Source organism: Thunnus thynnus, chromosome 19 (assembly GCF_963924715.1).
Source record: "Thunnus thynnus chromosome 19, fThuThy2.1, whole genome shotgun sequence".
Classification (NCBI taxonomy): domain Eukaryota; kingdom Metazoa; phylum Chordata; class Actinopteri; order Scombriformes; family Scombridae; genus Thunnus; species Thunnus thynnus.
This window is the reverse complement of record NC_089535.1, coordinates 6,299,275-6,309,967: the sequence shown is the minus strand read 5'-3', so window position 1 is coordinate 6,309,967 and position 10,693 is coordinate 6,299,275. Positions and strand designations below refer to the sequence as shown.

General features: G+C 33.9%; 1 protein-coding gene across 1 annotated transcript in view; it reads right to left on the bottom strand.

Annotated features, from left to right (window-relative positions):
* Positions 1 to 10,693, bottom strand: part of LOC137170289 (proteinase-activated receptor 2-like) — a 117,360-nt gene that overhangs the window by 52,966 nt on the left and 53,701 nt on the right. The window lies entirely within an intron of this gene.

The window sequence follows — 10,693 nt, the reverse complement described above, 5'->3', positions numbered from 1 at the left end:
GAGGTCAGACAGTGAAAAGTGAGTTTGAGGTAAAGGGAGGCTGAGGTGAAGGTATAGTACATGGTAAAGCACAGCTGATGGTAGAAGCAGACATTGTAAACATTAGAATTATAACTGAACACTATATATTAGGAGAATTTATTTGCAGTAACTTACCCTCTTCATATTCACCTGGAGTAACAAAAGACAAAGACATTTACACACACATAATAAAGGAGTGTATACTACTACTGTAAAGAATTACATAAATATACACACATTACAAACAGGGACTTTGCAGGTTCTTTGTTTTGTTTTATTGAAGCATCCATTTACATCTAAACTGGCTGTAACTTTGCGGCGATATCGGCAGAGGTGTAAGAGGTACAGGAGTACAGGAATAAATACAAAATAAAGCAATATAATTAAGTATAATGAGCAGAAACATTATGTACCATATCATCACTTGGACCATCCCATAATCTAAACTTTAATGAACTGGTTAAAATAGGACAAAAATAAAATGGGAAAATTCCAAGAAATAAATTAAGATTATAAAAGATCAGTTTCTTTTCTTTGCACTATATGAACATCACACTACTTCATGCATTGGCACTAAATGTTACGAGTGAATGAAAATAGTTATTGCAAATTAGTTGGACAAATGTAGGGCTTAAATAGTGAATAATATTTGGACAGAGGTTGATTGTGGTGGGAGAGGTTTGAGTTTCATACTGCTTAGAAAACATTTTCTTTTCATACAAAATTGCACATTACATGTTTCTTGTATAAAATAACTATATATATACACCCTAAAAGGCAGATGTGAATACCATGTTAGCGTATATGGCAATAATTCAATATAGTTCTGATCTGTTTATCACGTAGTATTTTTTTCCTCTTATACTTCATTCATGTGCAGTTGGTGGAGTTAGACTTTTTTTTTTTTTTTTTTTAAATTTATTTGGTGTAAGTACTTTTACAATTTCCCAGAACTTGGGTATCCAGATTAGTGAAATTGAGAAAATAAACTTATGCCACTTTTTGTGCAAAGAGTACATCATTGCCATTTGAATTTTCTGATCATTTCATGTAAATTTGGATAAGATGTTGGCTTTGGTGCTGCTACAAACATGAATAGATCAGACAGTCAAGAGTGAGCTTGAGGTAAAGGGAGGCTGAGGTGAAGGTATAGTACATGGTAAAGCACAGCTGATGGTAGAAGTAGACATTGTAAACATTAGAATTACAACTGAATGTTATATATTAGGAGAATTTATTTTCAGTCACTCACTTGGTGGAAATGGTGGAGGTGTACCTGGAATAACAAAAGAGATTTACACACATGTAATAAAGGAGTGTATACTACTACTATGCAGAATAACATAAATATACACACATTACAAACAGGGATTTAGTAGGTTCTTTGTTTTGTTTTATTAAAGCATCCATTTCCATCTAAACTGGTTGTAGCTTTGCAGCAATATCAGCGGAGGTGTAAGAGGTATAGGACAGAGGATGTGGTTCACGTCAAATAAAAAAGCACAGTGTAGGTTTTTTTCCCCACAATTTTTCCACTAAAATGAATACAGATTGAAGCAATATAACTAAATGTAAACTACTGCAATTTCCCAGAACTCGGGTATCCAAATTAGTGAAATTGAGAAAACACACTTATGCCACTTTTTGTGCAAAGAGTATATAATTTCCAGTTGAATTCTGTGTTCATTTCATCTAATTTTGGATAAGATGTTGGCTTTGGTGCTGCTACGAACATGAAGAGATCAGACAGTGGAAAGTGAGTTTGAGGTAAAGGGAGGCTGAGGTGAAGGTATAGTACATGGTAAAGCACAGCTGATGGTAGAAATAGATATAGTAAACATTAGAATTACAGCTGAATGTTATATATTAGTAGAATTTATTTTTAGTCACTCACGTGGATGACCGTCTCCTGAACCTTGACCTAGAATAACAAAAGACAAAGAAATTTACACACATGTAATAAAGGAGTGTATACTACTACTGTGTAGAATTACATAAATATACGCACATTACAAACAGGGACTTTGCAGGTTCTTTGTTTTGTTTTATTGAAGCATCCATTTCCATCTAAACTGGTTGTAGCTTTGCAGCAATATCAGCAGAGGTGTAAGAGGTACAGGACAGGAGATGTGATTTACACCAAATAAACAAGCATACTGTACGTTTTTTTTAACTTTACTTTTCCATTTGAATGAATACAGAATAAAACAATATAACTAAATATAATGAGCAGAAACATTATGTACTGTATCCTCACTGGGATCATCCCATAATCTGAACTTTAATTAACTGGTTAAAGCAGGACAGAAAGAAATTGGCAAAATTCCAAGAAATAAATTAAGGTAAAAAAAAAGATCAGTTTCTTTTCTTTGCACTATATGAACATCACACTGCTTCATGCATTGGCACTGAATGTTACAAATGAATGAAAATAGTTATTGCAAATTAGTTGAATAAATGTAGGGCTTAAATAGTGAATAATATTTGGCAAGAGGTTGATTGTGGTGGGAGAGGTTTGAGTTTCATTCTGCTTAGAAAACATTTTCTTTTCATACAAAATTACACATTACATGTTTCGTATATAAAATAACTATATATATATATATACCCTAAAAGGCAGATGTGAATACCACATGTTAGTGTATACTATGGCAATAATTCAATATAATTCTGATCTGTTTATCACGTAGTATTTTTTTCCTCCTCTAATTTATTTGTGTGCAGTTGGTGGAGTTAGACATGTTTTGTTTTTTTTCTCTTTTTCTTTTTTTGGTGTTAGAACTTCTACAATTTCCCAGAACTTGGGTATCCAGGTTAATGAAATTGAGAAAATAAAGTTATGGAACTTTTTGTGCAAAGAGTACATCAGTTTCATTTGAATTTTGTTTTCATTTTATTTGAATTTGGATAATATGTTGGCTTTGGTGCTGCTACGAACATGAAGAGGTCAGACAGTGAAAAGTGAGTTTGAGGTAAAGGGAGGCTGAGGTGAAGGTATAGTACATGGTAAAGCACAGCTGATGATAGAAGCAGACATTGTAAACATTAGAATTATAACTGAACACTATATATTAGGAGAATTTATTTGCAGTAACTTACCCTCTTCATATTCACCTGGAGTAACAAAAGACAAAGACATTTACACACACATAATAAAGGAGTGTATACTACTACTGTGTAGAATTACATAAATATACACACATTACAAACAGGGACTTTGCAGGTTCTTTGTTTTGTTTTATTGAAGCATCCATTTCCATCTAAACTGGCTGTAACTTTGCGGCGATATCAGCAGAGGTGTAAGAGGTACAGGAGTACAGGAATAAATACAAAATAAAGCAATATAATTAAGTATAATGAGCAGAAATATTATGTACTATATCCTTACTGGTACCATCCCATAATCTGAACTTTAATTAACTGGTTAAAAAGGGACACAAAGAAATTGGGAAAATTCCACAAAATAAATTAAGATTATAAAAGATCAGTTTCTTTTCTCTGCACTATATGAACATCACACTACTTCATGCATTTGCACTGAATGTTACAAGTGAATGAAAATAGTTATTGCAAATTAGTTGCATAAATGTAGGGCTTAAATAGTGAATAACATTTGGCAAGAGGTTGATTGTGGTGGGAGAGGTTTGAGTTTCATTCTGCTTAGAAAATATTTTCTTTTCAAACAAAATTGCACATTATTTTTTTCATAAACAAATAACTATATATATACACCCTTAAAGGCAGATGTGAATACCACGTTAGTGTATACTATGGCAATAATTCAATATAGTTCTGATCTGATTATCACATAATATTTTTTCCTCCTCTAATTTATTTGTGTGCAGTTGGTGGAGTTAGACATGTTTTTTTTTTTTCTCTTTTTCTTTTTTTGGTGTTAGAACTTCTACAATTTCCCAGAACTTGGGTATCCAGGTTAATGAAATTGAGAAAATAAAGTTATGGCACTTTTTGTGCAAAGAGTACATCAGTTTCATTTGAATTTTGTTTTCATTTTATTTGAATTTGAATAATATGTTGGCTTTGGTGCTGTTACAAACATGAAGACGTCAGACAGTCAAAAGTGAGTTTGAGGTAAAGAGAGGCTGAGGTGAAGGTATAGTACATGGTAAAGCACAGCTGATGGTAGAAGCAGACATTGTAAACATTAGAATTATAACTGAACACTATATATTAGGAGAATTTATTTGCAGTAACTTACCCTCTTCATATTCACCTGGAGTAACAAAAGACAAAGACATTTACACACACGTAATAAAGGAGTGTATACTACTACTGTGTAGAATTACATAAATATACACACATTACAAACAGGGACTTTGCAGGTTCTTTGTTTTGTTTTATTGAAGCATCCATTTCCATCTAAACTGGCTGTAACTTTGCGGCGATATCAGCAGAGGTGTAAGAGGTACAGGAGTACAGGAATAAATACAAAATAAAGCAATATAATTAAGTATAATGAGCAGAAACATTATGTACTATATCCTTACTGGGACCATCCCATAATCTGAACTTTAATTAACTGGTTAAAAAGGGACACAAAGAAATTGGGAAATTTCCACAAAATAAATTAAGATTATAAAAGATCAGTTTCTTTTCTCTGCATTATATGAGCATCACACTACTTCATGCATTTGCACTGAATGTTACAAGTGAATGAAAATAGTTATTGCAAATTAGTTGCATAAATGTAGGGCTTAAATAGTGAATAATATTTGGCAAGAGGTTGATTGTGGTGGGAGAGGTTTGAGTTTCATACTGCTTAGAAAACATTTTCTTTTCATACAAAATTACACATTACATGTTTCTTATATAAAATAACTATATATGTACACCCTAAAAGGCAGATGTGAATACCACATCTTAGTGTATAATATGGCAATAATTCAATATAGTTCTGATCTGTTTATCACATAATATTTTTTCCTTCTATAATTTATTTGTGTGTAGTTGGTAGAGTTAGACATGTTTTTTTTTTTCTTTTTTTCTTTTTTTGGTGTTCGAACTTCTACAATTTCCCAGAACTTGGGTATCCAGGTTGGTGAAATTGAGAAAATAAAGTTATGGAACTTTTTGTGCAAAGAGTACATCAGTTTCATTTGAATTTTGTTTTCATTTTATTTGAATTTGGATAATATGTTGGCTTTGGTGCTGCTACGAACATGAAGAGGTCAGACAGTGAAAAGTGAGTTTGAGGTAAAGGGAGGCTGAGGTGAAGGTATAGTACATGGTAAAGCACAGCTGATGGTAGAAGCAGACATTGTAAACATTAGAATTATAACTGAACACTATATATTAGGAGAATTTATTTGCAGTAACTTACCCTCTTCATATTCACCTGGAGTAACAAAAGACAAAGACATTTACACACACATAATAAAGGAGTGTATACTACTACTGTGTAGAATTACATAAATATACACACATTACAAACAGGGACTTTGCAGGTTCTTTGTTTTGTTTTATTGAAGCATCCATTTCCATCTAAACTGGCTGTAACTTTGCGGCGATATCAGCAGAGGTGCAAGAGGTACAGGAGTACAGGAATAAATACAAAATAAAGCAATATAATTAAATATAATGAGCAGAAACATTATGTACTGTATCCTTACTGGGATCATCTCATAATTTGAACTTTAATTAACTGGTTAAAGAAGGACAGAAAGAAATTGGGAAAATTCCAAGAAATAAATTAAGATGATAAAAGATCAGTTTCTTTTCTTTGCACTATATGAACATCACACTACTTCATGCATTGGCACTGAATCTTACAAGTGAATGAAAATAGTTATTGCAAATTAGTTGTGTAAATGTAGGGCTTAAATAGTGAATAATATTTGGACAGAGGTTGATTGTGGTGGGAGAGGTTTGAGTTTCATACTGCTTAGCAAACATTTTATTTTCAAACAAAATTGCGCGTTACATTTTGTCATAAAAAAAATGTACACAACCACCCTGAATGCGTTTCGTGAATACGTGTATATGGCAATAATTCAATATAGTTCTGACCTGTGTGTGTAGTTGGTGGAATTAGACGTGTTGTTTTTTTGTATTACAATTACTACAATTTCTCAGAACTTGGGAGTGAAATTGAAAAAAAATAAACAAACTTTTGCTTCTTTTTCTGCAAAGAGTACATCATTTCCATTCGAATTATCTGATCATTCCATGTAAATTTGGATAAGATGTTGACTTTGGTGCTGCTACGAATATGAATAGATCAGACAGTGAAAAGTGAGCACGAAGTAAAGGGAGGCTGCTAGTAAATGAAAATTGCAGATAGAGTAAAAGACACAGTTTGTGTGTCTTTAGTCAACAGAGGTGCGCACACAGAGCTCTCCAACATAACAAATCAACTTTCATGTATTTTGCTTCTTTTACTCTTCTAGTATGTCGCATCTATAACATAATCTACTGACATGTCCGTCAGAAAAGGTTACAGTTTGAGACTGAATTGTACATTAATATCGTTCAGGTGTCACTGAATGTAATCCGTGATGTTGCAAAAACATCAGTACTGATGTTTGTCGTCCACAGTTGGCTGTGCGTCAGATTCTTTCCTTTGACTTTATTAAATACCTGCAGCATCACACAGCAGCTGAAACGATACATTAGTGATGTGCGCATTCACGCACCTGGCACAGCAGCAGTAACTTCATTAACAGGATCGGCAAGGATCTAACGGTAAATAATGTTCTGTGTTCTGCTACCCATCTACACCATTGACTGTATATAAAGAGGTCAGCTGTTACACACAGATTCCAGGTTTATACGGTAGGATTGTTGGTAATAAAGCATATACATAAACATACAATATCTGTGTCCGCGACCCCAGAAAAGTATGAATGGAACCGTGTGCGCGTCCGCGGTCACCCCGCACTTCTGAAATGAATCCGGCGCCCCTGACACTGACTATCTCTGTAACAAATTGTCCACAATTTCACACATTCACCATACACGGTCCAGCCATATAGGCTACTAGGTTATGGCCAAGTCTTTTTGGATTTTAAATCTACCTGAGCTGAATGTTTTCATGACAGCATAAAACATTAGTGATGGAAAAAAACAAAGCAATATCTTACCTGACTGACAAAGACAAGTCTGGACGCAACACAAAAGGAGAAACAGGTGAGACCATCGAGTCTTTAAAGTCATGGCTGCAAAAGCGTGTTAAAATAAAATGTAATGTAATGTCCGATGGTGTTACTGCTTCACTGTTTGAAGTGCCATCCCCTCTTCAAATAGATGATTTGGACACTAGTTGATGTCACTGAGTCAGCTGACCGCATCTAACCAACCGAGACACAGCTCAGGTCGATTTCGGTAATATGATAATAATCTCACTCATGAGTTCATCTTCCTTCCGTCATTGATAACTAGAACACGCATTTCTCTTCATCTGCACTACAGGAACATTATATGGAAACATTCAAAACCCGCTTATCAATTATATTTCTACGCCTCCACTGATATAATATCAAAGAATAACATATATTGTCAGAAGATATTATTTCATGTTTAAATGACCAGCGTGTGTGACTTTTTTTTTTTTTTAGGTCTGCAGGTTTCATTTATGGACTTTGGTGGTTATTGTCCTTCTATTTAGATTATGCATTGAATTTTAGAAGTGACAGTAACACAGCGTAAAATACTCTATTACAAGCAAAAGCCATGCATTCAAACTATTGCTTCACTATAAGTACATAAGTATTAATTATCTGTTACCAGCTTCTCATATGTGAATATTTGCTATTTTTCTTATATATTATATATATATTTCTTATGCATTTGGGTTTTTGAGTCTTGGTCAGATAAATATATATAATACACCTTAAAAAAACACACACACCTAAAAATCTAAAAACAAACAAACAAACAAAAAAAATCAACAACTCAATATTCTGGATTAATTAAATTCAATGGATTAATATATATTGAGTGGACAAATGCACTTCATCAGTGTAAATGTCTCTAGTCTGTACAAAGTTTGCCACGTCCTCTTTATCTTTTTGTGTGCCAACTGATACATGATATTACCTGATGTTGCAACGAAAGTGAGTAAAAGCACCCTATAACTTCCTGTTGACTTCAAAACTGTCCTCATCATGTAAGATGATCAGTTAAATCTTAAAAAACAGCTCTGAAGCAATCTAGTAACTAAGGTAAATATGCAGCTGAGTGATGTGACCACGTCTTTCTACTCCTCTAATAATCTGAATTGCTGCATTCTGGACAAGCTGGAGATGTGACTTTGGGTTGAGTCTAAACACAAGACAAGCTCATAAAAGTATAAAATATGAAAAAACTGGTTCAATTTGTAAAGATTATTTTTTCTTTGGAGAAAGTTTTATTTTTCTTACTTTTGTCAAGTCCCAAACAGGAAGCACAAACTCCAACTGCATGTTTAATATGTTGAAAACTGCAGTTGCCTTTTATTACGTGCTTTGTGAAATCTACAGTGACAGTTAAAGTAAAGTTCTTCAACATGCTCTAAGGCAGTAAATGGGAAATAATATTGAAGGGCATGTTTTTTGTGACCTAGGTTACTTGCCATAGTAGGGAAATTGTGGAGAGGGTTAAAAAGAAGAGGAGAAGAAGAGTTTTTTTTTGGGAGACGTCAATTGTATTATTGGTTGCATATGCTAACATGTTGTGTGTAAACTGAGGACAATGACAAATAAAGTTCCATAAAAGTTTACCTTCACCTCCCGTAGTATTCTGTGCAGCAGTGTAACAGAGGAGGAGTGAACAAGAGCTGAGTGACAATCATTAACTGAAGTGAACAATTACGGTGTTAAAATGCCATTTCAAAAGAAAAGAAGAAAAAACAAAGAAGGGTGGATGATGTGTGTTTTCACAAAATGGCAACAATTGAGTTGATATTTTTACAGTTGGACAAAGAAAGAGACATTTCTGACATTATGCCAGGCCCTGGGAGGTATGAAAAGTCTTCTACACACAGAATAAATAATTGGGATGAAATTTTGTCTTTGAGAGGAATTTTAGATGAACACAACCCTGGATTGTGAGCAAAGGTTGAAATATCAGGATTGTTTTGTAAAGGAGAAATACCTGGATTGATCTTTCCCATGTCGACCCGTCCACAGAGTCAGGAAACCGCTAGTTAGACAATTACTTTTATTGACAAACTAAAATGTAGATATACAAGCAAAAATTATTACTTTAAAAACACAGAAAAACTTTTTTTCCTACATTATAAAACCTGCTAAATTTTGCCCATTTTAGGTTTGGGTCTCAATTCTGGCACATCAAACATTGACAGAAAATTCATCAAATTACAACATGGAATAAAAGATTAGACCAATTGAAACTGCTTAAAGGCAATTATTCATATCCTGCTGAAATCAAGTAAAAACTGCATCAAGCAAAATGAATATAAAAAAATATAAAAACAATTAAATCTATTTACAAAAAACATGAGCAATAACTTAGACAGCTCAAAGCTCTAAAACAGGAGGTCACTGACAAAGATGACTCCTTACATGCACTGAACCAAACCTGAGGTGGAAGAATTGAAAGTAGAATAAGAAAATAAGCAAATGTGAGTTGGTCTCTGTTCCTTTCAGCTGTGAACACTTTGACCTGTTTCCTACTTGTAATAAAAGTCCTCTGATTCTGAGTCAGCAGCATTATAACATACATTTTACATATAACTTATGTAATTTATATAATTAGAGTAATCAAGACCAAAACATGAAACAAACCAGGCCTATATTTAACCGAACAAGACACAGCTTCGGTTGATTTCAGTAATATGATCATAATCTCACTCATGAGTTCACTCATCTTCCTTCCGTCATTACCAGCAAGAACACGCATTTCTCTTCATCTGCACCACAGGAACATTATGTGGAAAGACTCAAAACCCGCTTATCAATGATATCTCTAGATATCTACTGATATAGTATCAAAGAATATGTCAAAGTACATAGTGCAGTGCAATAAAAATACTGCAGTAAAAATACTCCTTATGAACATGGCAGGATTTACCTCCTACAGGCAAAAGTTAGTTTTTTGCCCCACTACACATGGGAGTAGGACTCTAGAGCCAAACTTATTTGTTGATTAATTGATTTGCTGATATGATCGACAATTAATTGCCAGAAATTTTCATAATTATTTATTGTAATCTTTCTGAGCAAAGATGCCAGAAATCCTCTGGTACCAGCTTGTCCTACGTGAATATTTGCTAGTTTTCTTATATATGACATATATTTCTTATATAATTGGGTTTGGGCTATTGGTCAGATGAAAGAATATGTTAAAGGACAGGTTCACAGTTTTTCAAGCCTCTCTTATCCAACAGTCAGGTGCCCAAATGAACACTGAAGTAGGTTTTTCTTGCCATAATCATTCCTCCTGTTCACACTGACCATGGGGGCCAAAATCCACAGTCCTCCTTCTGTGCAAAAATGTATCCAAAAGTTTTTATGAAGCTGATATGAAGGTTTTTTGCAAATGAGTCAAATCAAGCAGATATCTGAGTTCCTCTTTTTGTTACTATACTTCCACTGCAGCTCAACAGGGAAACACTGTCTGAGGAAACACAAAGAGGGAATTTGATGCTAAAAAGACTGTAAATGTGGCAGATATCTACTTGATATGACTAACTCAACCTGCTGAAGCATCATAT